Raw genomic sequence first — 23,388 nt, forward strand, 5'->3', positions numbered from 1 at the left:
CATCAGATGCGAGCCTTCAGCTCAAAAAAAATTTGTCGAGCAGATGGATTGGTCGAAATGGTGCCATCCACTAGCCATCGCCCTTTCCAGACCTCATACTACTGGGTTTATCTGTAGCGACTTATCAAAGATAAGGTTTTTCAATAAAAGCCAACAAGAAGCTGAACTTTTGTCAGAAGCTCAGATAGTTAAGAACTCCTTTTAATTCAAAATTAATTGAAGACTGAAATTGATACTTAATATAACGAAATTTCCAAAGATCCTCCGCGTTTAAGATTCTATTGCCTCGAATTATCGGGCCAATTAAAAATTGGCATTAGTTTTAAAATTTGAGATAACCAAATAAATTCCACTCTTTTTTTCTTTAATTGGTCCATTTAATTGATGTCAAATCCCTTTTTAGGCCTTCAGCAGAGCTCCATATCCAATTTGTGGTGTGCGTCTTGATGAAAAATGGTTCATTTTTGTGGATATATGAGTTCCTACTGTACTTATCGAAGAATTTTAGGATGTGGTAAAAGTAATCGTGACCGATAACAGAAATTTGCCGATTCATTGGTACTCTCAACTACCTAACCTCTGCTCCATCATTTGAATCCTCAATGATCAATAATTTTAAGAAGATGGCCGCCATTAAATGATGCTGAAAATAAGTTCGCGACTTGCTGGTATTCCATGTCAATACGGACTGTAGTGAAATGAATACAAAGAAATAATTTAATATATGTTTTGTATAAGCAACTTAACCTTTAACTTAATTAGGAAAAAGGAAATGCGTGTGAATCACTCCCAGAAACTGACTTATCAAACTTTTCGCCAGGGTCCGGTGACTTTCCTGCTTTGCACTAATTTCTGTGAGGACAGGTCTTGTAATTGGTGTGCAAGAGTAACGAAATTAGCGCAAACGGATGACTAGGAAGTCAATTGTGGGTATGTCAATAGGCAGAAAGGCTGCCTTTGCTGGAAAAATAGGGATGTAGGGAACGTGAATAATAGAAGAAAATTATATGCCAGCAAGATTTTATAAAGTGGCATGAAATTCGCAAGTTTATAAAGCCATTAAGGTCTTGAGTTTTATTTGTATATTCTGATATGTTTCAGTGTCATGCCCCTAGATAAACACTCCTTACAACAAACGCTATTTTGGGCAAGTTTTTCCATCTTTTCGTCACTTTTCTAAATGTAAGGACAAAAACAAAATCGCATTTGGGCAATCTCGTTACTTTTATTAGCTTTTCGACGCTTTCGCCTTGGTGAAAATTGGAAAGGCACAAACTCAGCCTAATCCACAGAAGGTCATATCATAAACCTCTGCACTTGCGTACGGAAACAATAACAACTCTACATACGCCTATAGGTTTGTACTTCAGACTGGACTGTTCGACTGTATGCTGCAGTGTGGCATGCATAAATCCCGTTACCTCCAGCGTTGTACACAGATTGCGTTCTCGTTCCGTCTCCACCCAATTTCACACATTCAAAGCAACTGTCCAATAACAACATTGGGTTTCTACAGTCGGCACTTGTCTAGCTGAAAAGCCCACATGCCGTTTGCCACTTGACAACCTCTCGGCATCGTCTTGTTGAGCCTTTATGTGTAGAAGCAGCGTTAAGAGCTTGGCCGGAATCACATATTGCAACTTGCCGATAGAGTTAATTATTTTACGGTTGCAACATGTTGTACAACGCCTGTCTTGCAGGCAGCTCAACGCTCTTGCACTGATGAGTGCTTGTGGCCTTACCTGAGCGCTTTGTGTGGCATATCTGGCAAGTCGTTTATGGGTTGGGAGGCCGTTTGGGCAATCGCTATATTGACCATCGAAGGGTGAATATTTTATGTCTGCCCACGTTGTTGTTGTTGTGCGGTTGAATTGGCATTATCCAAGAATTTTTCATTACTTAAGCAAACAAGTGATGATAATCGAGTATTCACCAAGGGTAAATATGCGTGTGTAGGCGGAACTAATGGAGGATTTTTCTAAGACCTTAGTTAGCCGATATAAACTTGTATGTTGACGGGAAAATTTGTTATTTATATTCTTTCTGTTTTCTTGTACTTCATAAATTTCCAAGCGGTTCATCTGATTGCTATACAATTTTAGCGAATTGTTTCGACTATGCAACGCTGTATGAGTTTTTTGGACTTGCTTGGTGGCGATATCGTCGAGATATTTTGAAAAAGGTGAGGATTTGATTTAGTTTATACTCGGGATATATCTTAACTATTTAAAAATAAATATTTCATGATAAACTGTGCCTGGATATTCCGAAAAAGTATTTTGTATGTGCCAACTTGCGTCATATTTGAAATAAGTACAATATTATTTATCTAAGAAAAGTGTATGAAAAAATTAGTCCGAGTGTGCTAAGGTCAAGTAGGTGGCATGGAGTTTGTATATTTATCTATAGAAATCGCAATAATATCAAGGCTTTGTATGAGAAAAGAATAAGGTCAATGGAAGCCACCTATACTAGGACATATCAATGTCATAAAACAACTTCGGGCACAGGCTGAATCATAACGCCCAGAAGTAAAAAATACAAACGCTATTTGAGCTTGACGAAAGTTCTTACAAGGGCGTACAAAAAGAGGAAGTGATGTTAATATTGAAATTTTGCAAATTTGGATTCGTAACACTCGACAGCACTCGGCTGGGTATTAGGCCAAACCAATTTTCTTTTTTTTTAAGATTGATTAATAAGTGAAAAAGTAGAAGGTGAAGTCCAAATAAACAAAGCTGAGCTAAAATAAACTCCCGTTTCTAGACAGTTGTTTTTTGATAACTTCGAGTTTATTCTTTCCAAATAGTCCCCTCTGGCCTAGATACACTGTTTTGCGCGACCTAAGGGCTTTTCGAAAGAGTGTTTCAGGTCATTGATATCGGTACAAGCCTTTTGGATGGCCTCTATGGACGCAAAACGTTTTCCTTTCATATCCAAATGCAATTTTCCGAATGAGTAGAAGTTACAGGGTGCCACATGAGGGAAATACGGTGAGTTATTGATGGTTAAAAAGGGATTTCTAGTTAAAAAATCAGTGACTAGAGTGGATTGATGAGATGGAGTATTATCATGCAGCATACCTTCGCGGTATTCAGGGCGAAATCGATGAATGCGATGCAACAAACGCTTCAAAACGCCAAGATAGAAAATTGAATTGATGGTTTGGTCCGTTGGCACAAACTCCTTATGGGCAATTTCCTTGGAATCGTAAAAACAAATGAGCATCGACTCGATTTTTGACTTCTCCAAACCAGATTTTGCGGGTGGTGGCACGTCTGCGACCTTCCATTCGGCACTTTGACGATTAGTTTCAGGTTCATGTTGGAAACACCACGTTTCGTCACCAATTTCAATGTTGTAAACGAAGTTCTTATCTTTTTTCGCCTCGAATGTTGAAGCCTGGGCGAGTTTTGGTCCTAAGTTAACTTGTGCGGAATGCAACGTGTATAGACCTTTCATAAGCTCAAATGGTCAGTTAAAATGCGATAAATCGAAGTTCTGGAGGTACTCAACTCCGATTCCATGAATTTCTGCGATGATTTCAGTTCATTTTTAATGAATTTACAAACAATTTTGATGGAGCTTTCGGTGAATACTGATTTTGGGCGGCCCGTATGTTCATTGTCAGTTATGTCCTCACAACAATTTCCGGAACGTGTAAACCACTCATGAACTCTCATCAATTCAAATGTTTCGGTAAACGTTTTACCGGTTTTAAAACAAAATTTGATGTAAGCTCTTTATTCGAAACTCATTTTTGTACCGATGACAAAAACATACTGACACTTTAGATGCAATATCTTCGCTTCCACTAAACCGAATGCCACCAAGCTTTCACTGGAAGTCAGCTAATGACGCACAAACTGGCACCGTCAAAGAGATTTTTGTGACGCCAGTCTAGTTTATTTTTGATTTCACCTTGTAGTTTCTCCGATTTTCGAAGATAGCCTCCGAAATCGAAGTACCGGCCTTCGAAATATGAAATAGGGGCTGTGGTAAAAAATATTTAAAAACTAATGTGTGTGAATAATTAAAAAGTGAAAAATATATTTCCCTTAATAGCAAATAGCCTTTTTCACACAAAATATTATTGCAGGTCAAAGATAAGGGTCAAAGATCAGATCTTCGAAAAATTAAAGACTTTATATTATATTCTAAAAAATGTGTAACCGATTTCTAAAAAGTTGATGTTGTTGAAAGGGTGACTGAACGCTCCTTCTTTTGATATGAAAAAGTATAATATGCACATAAAAATTAAAATGAAAAACAAACCAATCTATATACATAAAAAGAAGTTACATTTCCTTGGTAATCTTATAACTCAAGAACCGCCGAACCGATTCACACAAAATTTTTAGAGTTCTTTTCCATCTTTGAGGAGGTGGGTCGTGTGACGTTTGATTGAAATCAGTGCAGCTGTTCCTGAGTTATAACATTTTATGTGAGTAATGGTTTCCTCTCATACGAAATGCCTGTATGGGAAAAACAACAACAAAAAACACAGCCGCTTATGAGCGTTTCTGTTGTCCTGTTGTTGTTGTAAGTGTATTATGTTAATATTAATTTGCTGTCGTTGGAATTCAGTTTACAATTCTCTTATGTGCTTTGAGTTCTTTTATATCGTGCTCTCATTGCGAACAGACATACTTCTGGTGAGTGTTAACCATGTGTTTGTTTTAACCACGTACACACATTGAACTTTGAATTAAATTTATTTTTGTATCTATTTTCGTCCAAACTGACTTGAAATAATTTTCAATGTTTTGCTTTTACATTCAATTAGTATTATACTGTACTGAAAGAATGCCACGTGCAAGACGAGCAAACATTGGCAGACGTTCACGTCAATCAAATGCTACAGCGTTAAATCGAAGATCACAAAGTGAAGAAGATCGTGTTCGACGAAATGAAGTGGAAACACAACGACACAGACGGAGAAATCAGTCGGTTAATAGTGAAGCACCAAGAAACCGTCGTGGGCGTGCGTCCGTTTATGATATACGTCAAATGGAACGCGCGGCTTTCAATTACGATGCCACCATTGAGTACAGCATGCATGCCTACATTGGCCAAATTAATATAGAATGTATACATTGCAAAGCAATTTAATTCAGAAATGAAACGCCTGGTATGTGCTGTGCTGGTGGGAAAGTCAAATTGCCGGTGCTAGAACTTCCGCCAGAACCTTTGCATTCATTGGTTTTTGGCAATTCACCAACGTCGAAGCATTTCCTCTTAAACATTAAAAAATACAATTCATGCTTTCAAATGACATCTTTTGGAGCTACAAATATTATAAGAGATGGATTTATGCCGACGTTTAAGGTTATTACTTCGTTTGGAATAAACAATATCATATTTAATTTATGTGCCGTCCCTGTGTTCGATGTTTTTAAAAATTCCGATCCGTTATCTACATATAATATATTTCTCGAACTTTACAGATTCAAGGTCAAATATACCATAGAGCTGGGTCTTTCCTACCATTCCCAGATGGTAACCATCAATTTTTGCAAATATATTTTATTGGTGGTGAGAATCGTGAATTAGATCAGCGCTGTGCAATTTCGACGAATACGAGAAGATCAATCGTGAATGAATTGCAAACAATGTTCCATCAACACATTAAATTGGTGAAATTGGCAAAATATAATAAAAAATTGAATGCTCCAGGAGGAACTGGAAAAACATTTTTAACTTTATTTATTTCAGCATAATTTATTTAGCGTAAAAAATTGAAATGGAAATTAAAGAATCAAAGTTTAATTACAAGTTTTTATCGGCTCTTTCACCTTACCTGTATATAGGTGACCACCACAATCAAATTTTAAAAAAGTACAGAAAAGGCTATTGTGACATCTTTAGAAAGTATGTTGAATGAAAAAAATCAACTAATTCAACTGTTTAAACATTTTAGGAGTTCTATAAAGAAAACTTAATATGAAAAATTTCTTGCGATATAAAAAAAACATTTTATGTATGGTGGTGCGAAGGCTACTGGGTAATGCTAGTTTTTTATAAAAAATAAATTTAAAATAAAGAAATTACTAATTTGTAACTTCCGTTCCGTTCTCGGTTTTATCATAGTGTTACCAGTTTTTACTTTGGCACTTGAAAGTTGCCTTTGCTACTAAAATTTTCCTACTTGCGAAAATCTTAGTTGAAAATTAAAGAGATCTTGATAGTTTTCACAAATAACTGAAGTTATCCAAAAATTTAAATATTTAAATATGAATCATCATCAATATTTAAAAATATTTAAAAAAAATTTTAAATTTAACAAAATTTTCTTAGCTCACCTATCACAACGTCAGAAAACAAGGAAAGTTTTAGTTTAAGAGTTTAGTAAAATAAAAAAAATGGAGATACGCAGTGTTTTGCTAAAAGAAAAGCTGTTGGGTCGAAAATTCAACCAATGGCAATTCTCCCTAGAAGTAGTAGGTTTTATGAAATTTCAAATCAACTACACCATTTAACTGTATAACTTAAATTAAAACAGCCAATAATAAAATTAAAAGTTTGGCTAATAACAAAATTAATAGCAATTGGAAAGTGTATTTTTCACACCAAAGAAAAATAGCCTTGATCCAGAAACCAAAATATTGTCATTTAGTGGCACGCAATCTCTTGGGCTTATCGCATGACCAACTTCAAATACACAGGCATGCATTTGCGGAAGAATTCGGCGAGCATTTCATGTCAGTGAAAGGCTTCACGTGAACTAAAGACGTAAAATAATTTACACTTTTCTGCAATCAAATACTACTTGCAAAGTATCAAGGGGATTTCGCGCTGTTTTTATCTTGTTGAGTGAACACTTACTCCTAATTAACTCTAGGCAAACTATTTTTAAAGTCTTATTTTTAGTTTCAGTCTGCATTTGTTTCATTTTGACTGCAAACACCACAGGTAAATATTAAACTTAATGAGTTAGAATTCAATTTCAAGTTACTTAGTACGCACATAAATGAAAAATAAAAATAAATAAGAGTTAGCCTGCGACATCCTGATGGCATCTCCATACAATTAAATTAATATAAGTTTAGTTCACTTAATGACAATTACACACATAAACAGACCACTCAGTTGAGTTCGAAGTGGAATGAAACTGAGTGAAAGAATGCATTTAGAATAAATTAGTTTCACTCTCAATGACCCCGCGCAGAACAACTGGTAATTAAATGAGAGAGGGAGGGAGAGAGAGTGGGATGCAAACTAAGGCTTTGAAATAGAATAAGTGTAGGAAAAGATATGAAAGGGAAATGGAGTGAATAGAAGGGGGAATAAAGTTAATGCTGCGTGTTGAAGAAAATGCAAGCAAATGAAGCTGTGTAAAAGGCAGTGCAGTTACCGACTAAGACAAATACATGAACATATATTTTTGTGTAAAACTCATTTGATTCTGTTCGAAAAGTACCTGTAATTTAAAATTTAAACGAGCAGCGCTGAGAATATTGCAGAAATAATATTGTTTGTTTCTAAGCAGTACATTTACCAGATATTGTCCACGTTACAGCATTGATTGTTTGGAATATTCTACGATTTTCGCTAAAAAAGGAATTTAGTTGAGTAAAGAGTGCCTAGAAGTGCTGTTATAACCTCATCATTTAATGAAAAACGTTTTCCGCGAATGCATTTTTTTGACCTGAAAACAGCTGCAAGTCACACGGTGGATGCTTCAACAATTCGAACTTTAATTCATGGATTTTACCCATTGTCAAATTACTCGGTGGATCGTTCTGACGAAAAAGATTTTTTTCTTTTGCCAACTGGGTATTTTTTTACGAATTTTTCTCTTCACCTGGTCCAAAAGATTACAATAATATTCAGAATTTATTGTTTTACCAGTTTGCAAGTAATGCGCAAAACAAATTCTCTCCGCCATCCAAAAAACTGATTTCAGGGCACGAAATCGTTTCGGAGCCGAAGAACAAGGTTAAAACCACTCTTTAGCCTCTTATTTTCATGTAAAATCATGACGATAAGCCCAAATCTCATCGACAGTTATGAAACGATGCAAAAACTCCACTTTATCTTTTCGAAAATGCCCTCAATGATGCTGAGAAAGCCGCATTTAAATGTGTTTCTGTTCCGTTGTTAGCAAATGCGGCATCCATTTGGACACAGCTTTCTGAAACTCAAATGTTGCTAACACTACCCAATGAGATGCATAGGGTTTCTACTAAATCTCTTTCAGTCAACCGATGATTTTTCAATACGATTTTTTATACTTTTTCTACAATTTCTGGTGTTGTTGCTATTTTTGGATGTCCTTGACGTTGGACGCCTTCAAGGCTTGTGCGACCACGTTTATATTCAGCAACCCATCTGTCTTAATTGAAGTCAAAAAGACCTTACACACTTTTAACATTCGTCCACAAATTTCCTTTGCTTATAAACCTTCCAAAAATAAAAATTCATTCACTGCTCGATATTTGATTTTTTCCAGTGTAGAAAATACTGTGACACGCCGATAGTAAATGGCTTCTAAATAAAGAATGTATGGATAAATTGTAATGAAACTTCACATGCGTTTATATGAAGAATGTACTAACACAACAACAATTTAGGCTTGCAGCAGCGCCCTCTTTTATCGAACAGCAAAATTTATTGAACAACCCAGTATTTCGTCAAGAGGCGGCGCATGGACCAAGATTGACGTTTGCTTCTCTCCCTTAATGCGAACTTGCATCTATTTCTCTCCACCAATGCGTTTCTATTTTATACAAACCAGCTTTGCTGGATTAGCATAATAAAAATTTTCTTTACTTTGCCAGTTGCGTTCCAAACGACGATCAATGCATGCTCGGAGGCTACTCGGTGTCATCGGAATTTTGTCGGAATGGCTTTGTACTAATCAATTCAGCTACTTTGGCTCTTTGTGTGCTAAAGCGTTCATGATTGAAAATTACATTATGGGCCTCTTAAAGGGTGTTGCAGCTGGGACAAAGCAGGGAGTAATCGTGTCCGACGCGGTAAAAGTTATTCTTGTAAACACTGTAATAATTACTCAGGGGCAGCGTGAACTGAAAGTTTATTTAGCCATAATTGAGGTTTACGCATTTTTCAGCAACGGGATAAGAACGCGAGTTTATCTACTTTTCAAGATGCTATCTATTATAGCTTGCCATTTCCGAAATGATACAGCTTTCTCAGCCGTAGTAATGGTGATTAGCATGATCTCTGCGGAGCATTTTATTCTTATTTTATTCAAGTAAGTATTCTCTTTACCGTGGAATAAAATCATACCAGTGACTACCATTGTCGAGTCCTCTCTCTCTCTTATACGTACCGACACTTTTAAGAGTATTTTAGTACTTTCTCAAGGGTATTTTAGTACTTTTAGTCCACATTAACCTTACAAAAATCAATCTAGACTGATACAGCTGAGCTAACTACTTTACTGAAGCTGAAATTTATTGCTTCTCGGTCTTCCGATAATTGATTAGCGGGGATGTCTGACATTCTTTTCCTCACCCTCCTTCTTGCAGCTTCTGTAATAGTCGAAATGTGGTGCATTCAATCTTTGAGTATGCCGACCTAGGAGACATTGGCCTGTGATCAAAGCAATTAACATAGATACGTTTTTTCGACTAAGTAGCGTCTTTGAGCAACTGATCAAATTCTGGTCAAATTCTTTTTGTACCATTGCATGTCAGACTATCAAGCCAACTCGTCTTGGCTGAAATGACTATGCTACTCGTACTACACAGTTTAGAGGTTGAGAGGAGTATGTCTAGAATCTCCAAATCAAGTGGGAGTCGAGTGGTAGTGGCTTTTATCGCTAATTTGTGTGTCTTACAATTCCCTGGTATGTTACAATGCCCTGATACCCATATGAAATGGATGCGGAAATATTCCGCAATCTCATTAAGAGATGCCTTGCATTTGCGAGCAATGATGGAATTAGTAACACCTAATGACCTCACCAAGAGATTTAATCGCCACTTGGCTTTCAGAAGAAGTACAGACTTCTCTAAAGGTAGTCACGTCTTTGCCTAACCAAATCAAATGGATGCGGAAATATTCCGCCATCTCATTAAGCGTTGCCTGGCATTTGCGAGCAATGATGGAATTAGTAACACCTACTGACCTCTCCGAGGAATTTAATCGCCGCTTGGCTTTCAGAATAAGTACAGACTAATGTAAGGTAGTTTAACCTAACCAGATAGCCCCACTAATGGCTAGAATTTCAGCCTAAAACATCCTACTATGATCAGAAAGATGAGCCGAAACGCTTACTTTTGCGCTCGTTCAATAAACGCCAAAGCCAACTTTATCGTCAAGCTTTGAGCCTTCAGTGAAGAAGCATTAAGAATTTCTCCTAAACACAATTCGTATTTTTTGTTGTACACTTTAACTGAATAATTCTAGTTTTATCGGCAAATTTTGGGTAATTTTTGAACAGAAGCAATCCCCTTCCAAGCCCAATGTAAGGGAGTCATTTGGTGTGAAGCTCTCGTAGTCGCACGATCGCACATCGCCCCCAACCAGTGCCAGTATTGCTTGTGCGAGCATGCAATTAAGTGGACTGTAATTGATACAGCAACAACAATAGCATGAAAAATTACGCACACCACGAAAAACTACAGACAATAACGTCATCAACGTCAGCATTGCTGTCACTTACACTGGCGCCTGCGCTGCGTGGCTAATGCGAGATAATTGCGAGAATAAAAATGTTGCTGCCAAAAGGAAACAAGCAACTAAGGAGACAAGACAACAAAAAGTAAAAAAAATAATAAGCGAGTGCAAGAAATCGAGGCGTACTTAAAACTTGTAATACCAACAAAGAAAGAGAAAAACAAAATAAAAAGAAACAAAGTGAAAAAATGCGAATTGCGAGAAGCGAAAATGCAACTCCTACTTGACCGACTCAACGCTTGGTTGGCGGCATTCGCCACAGCATTAGTAGTATGACATTTGCCACACAATTCATGCTGCTTGACACTTGATACTTGCCACATGCGCTAAAATCAACAAGCAAAGCGCACAAATGAAAACGAAAGCAAATGCTTGAGAAAAGCAAACAGTAAGCAGCTATAATAAGAAAACGCAATTCCAACTCATCATTAGAACTCGAATGAAAAGCAACACACAGCAAAGAAAATTCTATATAAACGAAAGCAAGAGATTGGCATTGGTGTTATCAAGCGCACGTTGCTCAAAAAACACAAAAAAAAGTAAAAGATTTGAGCTCAACTGCTGTAGGCAACGAAAGTGAGTGAATGTGCACAAGTGGCAAGCTGTGGGGTAGCTGGCAGTGTGGTGTGGCAAGAAGCGTAAATTATTTTGTTGCAATAAGTGTTGCAACTGGCTGGTATTTTACGAAAGCGCGCTGCTTTACTTCCACTTGCCACTTGCCATTTACACAACGCAATGCCACGCTTGCACAAAAGCAACAAGCGCTGCAGCGAGTAGTTTTGCTCAAAAGCAATCATTGCATTTTTGCTTCAGTATTTGTATATTTATACATATTTACATATGTACGCATGAACCTCTACAGTTGAGTGAATCTACATATTTACATGCAATTCCTAGAGTAGATTTTCATTAAAATATTTCTCAGGCAGCTTTTACGTGACTACGCTCCAGAAAACGCAAGTTTGATTCGATAGCTGAGTTTGAATATTTTAAGGTTAAGCAAAAAGTTGCTAGCATTTTTTCGCTTTATTTCGACAATGAAGTTGACATAGTTATGATTCTTGGATTTAGATCAAATAAACGCCGTCTTAGTCTCTATTGGTAAAAATTTGTCCAGCTCAAAGGAGTGTACGACTAACATTGCCTTGCTTGAAGAAAATATTTTCACTGTTTGCAAGAAGCGTGTTTCTGGTAGAAAGTCTGGGTATTCTGGTAGAAAGCCTAGGTATTCTGGTCGATCGCCTGCCTCATTCTGCTTAGTTGCTGTGAGTAGAAGTCCCGATTGAGTATTTGGTATAATAAGGCAGCTCGTAAAAAAATGTATCTTTTCGAGCCTTCCAAACACGCAGCAAAATTTTTGTAGTCGTAAGTCCGAACTTGGCGTTGGTTTGATCCGACTTACAGCAATTTTACCATGACTATTTTCATTGGTTTTCCTCTTATGTTTTGTATCCCATGTCCCGTATTTTCTACATTACATTTCACTGGACATTAGAAATGCTTCGAACAGTTTAAGATGGGGCGACGTAATTGAAGCCTTAAAGTAAAAAAAAAATAAAAAAATACAATATCCCGAATAATCTATTCAAGATTATTTGCAGCTATATAAGCAGACGCGTTCTCTTATACAAAACTAGGGAAGGACGTAAAACGAAAAAAGTAAAAGTAGGTACTGCCCAAGGATCAATACCCGGACTTGAACTTTAGAATATAAGCTTCGATGAAATCCTTCGAATGGCGATGCCTCAGGATGTGCATCTAATGGGATACGCAGATGAAATCTCAGCCGTAATAAGCGCTCAAAACACTGACGAAGCCCAAATGATGTTAAACCAGGTGAATATCCGAGTACAGATATGGCTTGAAGGCCACGGATTAAAAGTGGCTACAGAGAAAACAGAGCTAATCTTTCTAACCTCTCTAACAAACCAACTTGTCCCTTTAGAAGTAGAGATGCAAGTACTCGGTGTCACTTTTTCGACAAAAAAAAGTGGTCAAGTACCTTGGAGTGCAACTAGACTCAAGATTTACTTACTGGGGGCACAGAACTATTACAGCCACAAGAGTTACAAAGGCATGCTAAGCAAGCTCATTGCGAACCGTGAGGGTCAAACTCAGACATGGGTTGCGAATGGGAAAAGTGAATCTATCAAATTGCATGTATGGAGAGATACATCTTCCTCAAGTGCGAGAAGTGAAACACAGAGAGAGGGAATGATGATATGTGAAGCAAAGTACAATATATGTCTCCTTTTTAAGACGCCGTCTTAAACCTCTATCTCAAAGCAATGTAGTCCCGCGGTTCAGAGAAAAATCCATGAGAAGTGAAACGATGTTTTAAGTGAAGTCGCCACATACGTAGTAATAATGATTGCTATGTGGTGCGAAGGATTTTTAACCCAACTCATCGCAACAAAAACAAAACAAAAAAACAAAATATAATGTGTTCTACAGTTCATCAGATCTAATGCGTTATACAGATATCTTTATATATTGGTGTGGGGAATAAGTTCGTAGCGTTTGTACCGCAGACTTTTTTAAGCAAAAAACAATAATTATATCATTAAGTTAATCAATTATATATTCGCCGTTGCTGTTTACAACCTTTTCCCACCGCTCGACCAATTTGTTGATGCAGTTCCGTAAAAAATCGTTTGGTCTAGTGTCAAAGAAGCTGTTGAGCCTGTTTTTAAGGGCCTCTTTGTGCTTTCCAAAGCCACGCCCTTCATATGGTTTGACAGAGAGAAGAGAAGACGATAATTGGTCGGTGCAATGTTCGGAGAATACGGTGTATGCTGAAGGACCTCCCATTCGAGCGCTGGGAGTGTGAAAGTGAGTATAGAGTAAGTAGTGAGTGAGTAAGTGAGTATAGATTGTCCATGTCGATCAGGTCTTTCCAGTCGAACAGCCTCATTCACGTGGTCTCACTGGGCAACGTAGAGCTCCTTGTTGACCGCAGGATTCTTTTCGAACATTTCCCAGTGCACAATGTCTTCCCAACCCCACCAAACACATATCCTGATCCTCTTTGAATGAAGATCCGGTTTAACTCTCGGCTTTGGTGTAACTTCTGGAGCCACCCACTCCTTTCTTTGCTTCATATTGATGTATAGGCGTGACGATTCGGTATAAAAAGCCCTGTTTATGACCGCGTGTTGCTCGATGGCGGGCGAAATGATGCGAAGCAATTTGAAGGTGACTTTCTTCGTTTTTTTCGCTCATGAGGCACTCAGCCCCCAATTTGTTGGTAAATCGCATTGAATGAAGGTGATTGTGAATTCTTTCAGGATCGCAGTTTATTTTGTTCGCTATTTCACCTCTGGTTGGGCGACCGTTCTCCGTTCCCCTTCAAAAGGGATTTGAGACGTCCTTCATCGAATTCGGAAGGCCTTCCGCTGCGTGGCGGGGCATCGACGTCAATGTCGCCGTTTTTGAACTTTACAAACCATTTCCGGGCTGTGGACTCCCCTAGAACATACACGTCGCAAATGCCCGGGACTGTATTGGTAGCTTTTTGACCTCGATGAAAAGCAAAGAAGCGCAGGTGGTGAAAATGTCGATTATTGCCTCCTAGGTATTCCATTTCTAATCCTCTAAACTAATAAAAAATTAATTAACTCAAAAATACAATAAACAAACTTTAGTAGAGCAGAAAGAGTTGTATAGAATGAATACTTACCCTTTGCCACACAGCAAACGAATCGTTGCAAAACAAAAAAAATATATAAAAACGCTACGAACTTATTCCCCAACCCAATAGAAGTTGCAATAAAGAAGATACTCAAGAAACACTCTTTCACTACCAGTGTGAGTGCCCAAGTCTGGGTTCTCCCCGACGGTTAACGTGAAAGTAATTGAAAGAAAGAAGAGACGACATCGGCAGATTTATAGTCAAATCAAGATGGTTTGACTAACAAAAAGAGGTGTTTCTACTAGTGATGTATCAAAATGACAATTTTTGTGCTAATTTGGTTAGTGTTGTGTCACTCAGACAATACCTCCACCTCCACCTCCAACACCATCACCAGAATTTTTTATTATAAGACCTCCAACAGGAAGAAATCTACAGCCGGCCAGAGTTGTTGGTATAATGGAGGATTGATGGGATTTAGTCGGGCGCACTGCCCGGGCAGTCGAAGAAAGGAGCACTCAGTGACCTTAGTCGTCTAGCTGCCAAACCCGGACATTTACAGAGAAAGTGCTCGACAGTCTCCTTCTCTGAAAGGTCCCCACAGATTCTGCAAGGGGGGTTACATGGAAACTCTAGCTTTTTCGTGTGTGTGCCGATCGTCCAGTGACCGGTAAACATAGCTATGAGTTTGGAAATTGAATAGTGAGGAGTCCAAAGGCTTTCTGAGTCCTTCGTATATTTTACTGGGGCCTAACTGAGCTCCATCTTTTCTGCGCTTTTCTGAGAACTAATCACAAAGACTGCAGGATCGCAAATACTTCTGCTTGAAAAACACTAGCAGGATTCGGCAGTTTAAAGGAGATAGTTAAATTGGCTTATTTAGAGGAAACCCCTGCTCCGACTCCCGATTCCATCTTGCAACCGGTAGCGAAGACAGAGGTGCAAGCTTCGGTGCAGATTTCGCCTTGATTATTTGATTAGATCTAAGTTTGTAAAAAATTGAAACTGAGTTGCTTAACATTGAATTTATATTGATTGCTAATATTTTAGTTGCCAAATTTGAATTGCTTTTCTTCACATTTTTGTGTGGTCTGTCGGGTACCCTGTCCTGCAGATTAGTAAAAATAAAATAAATAAGTAAAAACCTTATATGCAAAATTTGTGTATAACGGTATGTAATTTATAAGAAATGTATGATTTTTGTCTTGTTGGAAGATTTGTTTAGAAAAACAAAAATTCAAGGACATCCCAACCTTTGTGGAGAATTATTTGTGCGCCTTCATATTTCATTATTATTTGGCAAAAAAGTGACAGCGAACTCGACTTTCAGGTGGTACTCATAATTTAAATCACAAATTTGACGGAAAGTTGACAGGCTTTCTGCCGGCCTTACCCGTGACAAAAACACCTTAAAATCTTTCATCCACACACAACTTATTGCAAATTTCCTTCGACAAAATTGAGCTCAGATATAAATCCACTTTAACATTTCCCCTTTTCCAGTACGCACCAGCACACTAACAACAAGCGATTATGCCAAATCACTCACACATCCCTCCCATACAAGCCCAGCCACACGTGCGCTCACACATTTACCTAAACTACAACAGATTTTTCGCAGTTAAGAAGCTGTTGAAGCAGAAGAGATGGCAAATCTGTCATTTTTGGGTGAAGGGTTGTGCTCACTTTCTTTTTTTCCTTTCTTTTGGAAGTAAATTGAATTCCATTAGGAATTGCAAATGAGCAAAAGCCAATAACACTTGGGCGTACCCTACTGATTGCTTGCTACGGGCTGCTTGCTGCCTACCACTGCTGTCGGCTCCTGCATATGAAAGTAGGCAATTTAAGAACACACGCAGCCGTATTCTTACGCAAAGTCTAGCGTGCACATATATACATATATTTACATACAAAACAGGCATAAATGTTGTTATGGTATTGAGGGCGTCAGACGCAAATTTTAACTACCTTTGGTAGCGGATAGGCGTAAGTGCGAATGTGAGTGCTCCTACCTAAGCATCCAAGGTTAGTTGTGAATTTTTCATGAAGTTGCCTTTAATAAGGGTCTTTCTGGGTCAATCCGACCTAATTTCTGTCTGTTTTGAACAGACTATTAATATACGTAAATCAATAGTATGCGTTGCATGGACAAATAAAAATGGCTGGTGGCAGGAAAATATGTTGATAGCTAATAGCCTGCATTTTGTACATATTTGCGTATGTATTTGCCGTGTGCGAATCTAGATATGGCTGCGCAGCGCCTCTCCCATCAACAAAGTTACGCTAACAACCTTTCAGCTCTTTTGTGAATTCAAATCGGATTTGTATTCTGTCCTTTTTCTAATACAGTTCACATTTGCTAGAGAAAATATTCATAGAAGTATTTTTTTGGCTTTCTACGAAGGCCTAATTGTAGGAGGAAATCAATTAATTACAGGCTAGAAACATTAAAGTAAACTTTGCACTTTACTGCAGTGGTATTAAGAAAATCCTTCCCAGCGTGAGTAGCTCAGTTGGGAGTGGAATCTACTCAAAATACCTTACACTGAGTCTCTACCTACGGCTCACCGAACATTGCTCCGTATTTAAGACTGAGTTAGCGGTAATAAGCGAGACGGCTATCCTAGTGCTTCCACCCTAATACAGACTAGCGTGATTTTCTCTGACAGCCAGGCTGAAATTATTGCATAGTTAGTATTTAGGTTAGGTTAGGTTTGGCAGCCGCATCGCACATAGAGACAACGATGCCACTTAGACCACGAAATGGGTCCGTTGTGAACCTAGTATTTAGGTAGGTAGCTAGGAGCTTCTTGCTCGATCTGGCAGTGGATGTAGACCAGGAAGGTGAAGTGAATCCTCACACGCAGAGAACTGCGCTGTAGACAAGCTCTTAAGTACGAGTCCCGAGTTAGGCTGAGTAAACTCTGCGCATCACTCGGAACTTCCTATGTATAAATATATGGTATAATTGGGGTTTACTGTTCTTGTTGGATATTTGACAGAGTTTCTCCTTCGATTTATGGTGCACGTCTTGATTTTCTCTACAAATGGAGGGACTTACAGTTTAATTCCGAAGATGATTTTTTACGAGAAATTTTTTCATTACAGAAATAAACTCGGAGAGCTACCATTGCCTACCAAGAGGCAAACGCTGTTAGAAGCAATCGTTTCTATCAATTGGTGTTTCGTGTCCGCGCTTTTGAGCCTATGCACTTCCGAATGCTAGCACGCACCAAACCATTTGGTTACGGAGGCTTCGTTCCACCTTTATTGAAACTCCGTCTGAGATCGTCTTCTATTGGGCACGCAAATATAGAAGTAGCTGTACTTGGGTACGCTTTTGTTGGGTGGCTTAACAAATCTTGTCAGGTTTCGATGCAAGGAAATCTTAATCATCAATTTCCTTGTCTATTTCCTTCATGCTTACCGTAGTGAGTACCACAAGCGATTAGCCCTTCTTTTCTTACAGCTGTAGGGGTAGAAAGTGGTGAAGTGCTACTGCTGCCACCGTGCCGCTTTGAAATGCTAGCAGACTCTGAGTTAAATTAAACATGGGTTACGCTTCATACGCAACTCAAAGAACAGGGCTGAGAGCCCGCCCATTTAATATCAAATTGTCAATTTGGCTTAAGTGTTCCGATCTACATGCCCTGGAGGCCAATAGTCTTGGTATTAAAAATGCAGCAGTTGCCTACTTCTTGCAACGGGTCTTCCACTCCTACAAAGGCCATAGAACTTTTATCAAACTTTTTTGCGAACTTCGAACTTTCCGCGAAGCTTCAGACTAGTTACACTGCATCTACTCTTAAAGGCATTTTCAATTTGAACACACAAAAATTCTAAACTACTAGACTAAGAAAATTGAATTTTATATAGCAAGCTACTCCTTATTAAAAGAGCAGATTTACGTGAATGAGAAAACTTCATGGATTATAAAGGGTGGTTTAGTTTTAAGGGCCGGTGTCGATTTTGAATCAAATAGAATTTTTTTAAGAAATTTCTCCTTATTATGATAAAATTAGTATGGTTCAATTACGCATGGAATAAAGTATCGGCCAATGGCCTCGGCGCAACATCTCCATCCGATGGTATAAATTTTCGAATTAGGGTTCTATGCCGTTAATGTGCCGAATTATCTCATCCTTTAGCTCTTGAATTGTTGCTGGATTATCGACGTACACCTTTCCTTTCAAATAACCCCAAAGAAAGAAGTCCAACGGTGTCAAATCACATGATCTTGGTGGCCAATTGACATCGCCGCGACGTATGATTATTCGGACATCAAATTTTTCGCGCAAAAGAGCCATTGTTTCGTTAGATGTGTGACGAGTGGCACTGCCCAGTTAAAGCCACATATCGTCCATATCCATATCTTCCAATTCGGGTCAAAAAAGCTCGTTATCATCTCACGATAGCGAACTCTATTCACAGTAACTGCCTGACCGGCCTCATTTTGGAAAAAATACGGCCCAATGATGCCGCCGGCCCATAAACCGCACCAAACAGTCACTCTTTGTGGGTGCATTGGTTTTTCGGCAATCACTCTTGGATTATCATTCGCCCAAATGCGGCAATTCTGCTTATTGATGAATCCACTGAGGTGAAAATGTGCCTCGTCACTCAACGTGCCTTTTCTTCGAACGCCCGCATTTTGCATTTTGATTAAAACGCCCGTTTTCATAATAAGCCTGAATAACTTTAACGCGATTGTGTATCTTTCAATGATTCAAATTGAGTTAGGTGTAGTTTACATTCAGTATCGGCCCTTGAAATTTAACCATCCTTTAGATCATCGGAGATGGCTCTAGCATAAATAACAGAGTAGGTATTCACTTCACTTTGTCTATCAGTTGGCATCAGCGTATAAGAGTGACCGACAGTAAACAGGAGGCCACCTCTAACTTCTGGTACTACTAAGCGATCTAAATATGCACTCCGACAGCCAAGCTTTTTATTAAGTATCCTCAAACAAATGATATTCCCTCGAATTTGAAATAAAAGAACTCTTTAAAGGATTGGACTCACATTGTTCCACAAGCGTCATTAGTCATGGTCAAGAAACTGCCCCATGCAGGAACTAGTAAGGAAATGGACAGAATTATTGGTAAGCATCCTTCTCCTTGTACTCCTAAGTACTAGTTTGGACCGATTTTCAACGAAGAGTAAAGTAGCGAATGGGCTACGGAATTTGCTTGTCGCGTTGCAAGGTAAATCTGGTGCAAAGGCGATAAAAAAAGAAGCAACACGCGAACACATCTTGGTCATTCCTCCTTCTTTCAGCTTTTTAGTCGGCAACCAGATACTGGCTAAGGGGTATGCACAGTAGTTGAACGGGATTCCCAATCAATAGTTTATGTCTTAGGAGCGTAGGCAGGCAGTGGAGGCTGCCGCTGTCCAACTTTTCTCAAATCGTCACCCCGATTTTACGTTTTCTTTTGCAACACTCAGCAGACACAAATTCCTAAAATATTCATACTCTTTTTCCACTTTACAAAGCAGACTGAAACGCTAAATTTGTATCTGAAAAAAAAAAAATAAATCATGAGCTCTCTGCGGTGCTAAAACAATGCGATGGACGGTCATACATCCTTTGTATGGTAGCAGCCCTCTTACATAATCGGACATGGAGTATTAAAATGAAATTAGCATTGCTGTTTCAGGAATCTGAAGCAAAATTCTTACAACTCATTCTATAGGGTGGGTCATGTAAAATTTGCTTTTTGAATCGGCTATAAAAAAAACTAATCAATATTTTTTCAAACTTTTTTCTTTATTTTGAAGATTGAACATTGTCATTTATGAACAAAAAATAATATCGTTCAAATGACTGCCAGGACTGGCTTTACAGTAGGCCATTCGATCAGCCCAATTTTTAAGCACATTTTCGACAGGAAATAGTCCAACGGGCTTAAATCACAGCTCTGAGGCGGCCAATTGATATCGGAATTTCGACTGATTATTCGGTTTTCAAAAACGGTAGCCAAAAGTTCGAGTGTAACTTTGGCAGTGTGACAAGTTGCACCGTCCTGTTGAAACCAAATGTTGTCCATGTCATCCTCTTCAATTTTTGGAAACAACTCGTTGAGCATGTCACGGTAACGCTCGCCATTTACTGTAACCGCGGCTCCTCGCTCATGTAATAAATAAAAGCCGATTTTCTATTTGATAACCAATGCCGGATAACCGGCAGGTTGTATTGTCAAATATTTATTGATTGATCATTAAGATATGGTCGAGCTTTTATACTTATTTTACTTATTCCTACATATTCTGTAACACATGTTTACTTAACGTTTATTTAACAAATTTTAGCAACAAAGAGAAATGTAATTTGATCCCACTGAGTGTGCGGACAAACAATTTACGCACATGCGGAAAAATGCTTGCGTCAGCTTGTGCAGCTCATGCAATGAACCTTTGAAATATGAAGCATGCATTAATTAAATTAAAAACAACTGAGTATACTACATTAGGCATTTTCAACTTATAATCATACTACACTCATTTTCGAAAAAAATGGCCCGATGATGGCGCCAGACCAAAAACCGCACCAAACAGTGACTCGTTGTGGATGCATTTGCTTCTCTACAGTAACGTGTCGATTTCCTAAGCCCCAAATCTGACAATTTTGCTTATTGACGTAGCCACCGATGTGAAAATCAGATAAGAAGAAGAATACTCACCACTTTGGAAATAGGTTTTCAATATTTCCCAATTTTGTTCAAGCGTATAACGTCCTATTTCGTAAATGTCAAACATTTAAGTAAATTATGAACACATTTGACATGTCATTTGTGTTACCATTCTCAAAAAAATAGGTGGTTCAAAAAGCAAACGCTATATGGCCCACCCTGTATTACAATTCGGTACATCTTTTGATTTTATCTGTCTCCTTTTGAGGCGAAAATTTCTAATTAGCAATTTTTTAAATGATTTTTTTCTAATGATTTTTTCTTAGCTCTCATTATTAAAACCTATTATTTTCAAGGTTCTCTGTTCGTAAATAATTTGTTTTATTATTCATAGTAAATAAGCATCCACTGAAGCCGAAGCGGTTTGTGCGTGACTGCCATTCAGTTGCCTCTGGCACGAAGCTCATAGTAGGTAAGAAGCATCAAACCAAAGAAAAAATTTGTCCAGAAGGAAATGGAGAGCCATTGCGCATACGAGAGTGGTTTGAAAATTCCGTGCAAACATGGAAAGTGCTCGAATGTTTGGGGTAAACATTTTTTATATATTTTTCGTCATAGTCTCCTTTTAGGCTTATACACTTCGTCCAAATCCGTTCTATTAGGTGTGCAACTAAGTTCTAGCTGTTTTTTTTTTGATGAAAATAAAACTTTATTCTAAAAAATTGTTACAACTCAATCATTGAAAGTATTCCCCATCGCTGGCGTCAACTTTTTCCTATCTTTCTGGTAGATCTCGTATACCGTCGCGGTAAAACTGTTCACCTTTTGAGGCTATCCACGGATCAAGCCATTCTTTGATGTCTTCATATGAATAGAACTGCTGATTAGCTGGGCCATGTGCCATCGATCGGAACAGGTTATAATCGGACGGTATCTGGAGAATATGGCGGGTGGGGTAGGATTTCCTATTTCAGTGTTTCCAGGTAGGTTTTAACGGGTTTGGCAACCTGAGGCCGAGTGTTGTCATGCTGTAAAATCACTTTTTCATGCCTCTCCGCATATTGCGGCCGCTTCTCGCGCAGTGCTCGGCTCAATCGCATCAATTGAAGTCGATATCGATCCCCAGTGATGGTTTCGCTTGGTTTTAACAGTTCATAATAAATAACACTAACTTGGTCCCACCAAATACATAGTATAACCTTCGCAACGTGAATATTCGGCCGAGGCGATGACGTAAAAGCATGACCGGGCAGTCCGCATGACTTTCTTTTCTTTGGATTGCTTTTTTGCCGCTGGAGCAGTTGTTTTAAGGCGAAAAAAGAAAAAACGACGCTTAACATCCCTTGGTTTTAACTCATAAGGAACCCAAGCCCCCTGTTTCTGAATCATTCCCAAAGCAAGCAATCGCTTGGAAATGGATTGGCGGGTAACTCCTAAAACTCCTTCCCGCAAATTATGATTATTCGGCTCAAAATCGGACATTTTCACAAAACCAAAAGTATATGAAAACAAAACAAAATCACTAATGTGTCGTAGCAGCTTGTTTACCAGATGTCTAAGCTTGGTTTATGACGTTTAGGTTATGTTAGAATCGACTAGCACACACTGCTGGCGACATCTATTGACAAACAGCGGGAACTTAGTTGCGCACTTAATAGTATGTTGTTCACTTTCGAATAATAGGATTTGTCCAAGTCTGAAAAATAGCCACTCGTTTCTGAAATGACCCCTTCGTTTGAATAAAATATTTTTCACGCCAGCCATTTCTTCATATTGGAGAGCAAATAGTAGTCTGAGAGATTCGAGAGAGCTAAGTCAGGATAAGAGTAGGGATATGAAATAAATTGAAACCCTATTTCCATTGATGTTGGGACACAACTGCTGCGGCGTGAGCTGGTGCGTTGTCGTGATGGAAAGGGCCTTTCTTGAAAACCACTCGACTTCTCCGACTCAAACGAATGCCAAACACATTCCACATTCCACATTTGACACAAAACACGAAAACTCCCACGACACCAAATACCACCAAAATGAAAACCCATAGACCGATCTGGCTGAAACTTAATGTTGGATCTTCCAAGAGATGCTACTAACAAAACCAAACCTCGACACGTGCCAATAGTGCCATCTCTCTAACTTTCCATAGACTTTTAAACTGACCCTTGAATTTATGACGTGAAAAAATTGTTTAAAATCAGCGCAAATTTTAAGCCATTTTATTATTCAATGAGTTCAATAAGCTAAAAGAGGTATAAAACTGTAAACATACTATACATTTTTTTTAAAATTCCGGTAAAAAGTGTGAAAAATTTGTGGAAATTTGTTTTTTAATTTTCAACAAGTTTTTAAATTTGGATTTACCTATATCCGTTTTTTGTAGGGGAATGAACTAGATTTTTATACAAAAATTAAGAACACTAAGTAAGCAACTTATAGGTGGATAAAAATTATCACCAAGTTCCTTTGCTATAGTTGTTC

At 38.4% G+C, this 23,388-nt stretch overlaps 1 pseudogene; it reads left to right on the forward strand.

Annotated features, from left to right (window-relative positions):
- Nucleotides 1–4,806: 4,806 nt before the first annotated feature.
- On the forward strand, nt 4,807–5,369 carry LOC129236364 (uncharacterized; annotated as a pseudogene).
- The last annotated feature ends 18,019 nt before the right edge of the window (nt 5,370–23,388 follow it).

The sequence above is a fragment of the Anastrepha obliqua genome, chromosome 1, assembly GCF_027943255.1.
Source record: "Anastrepha obliqua isolate idAnaObli1 chromosome 1, idAnaObli1_1.0, whole genome shotgun sequence".
Taxonomy (NCBI): Eukaryota; Metazoa; Arthropoda; class Insecta; order Diptera; family Tephritidae; genus Anastrepha; species Anastrepha obliqua.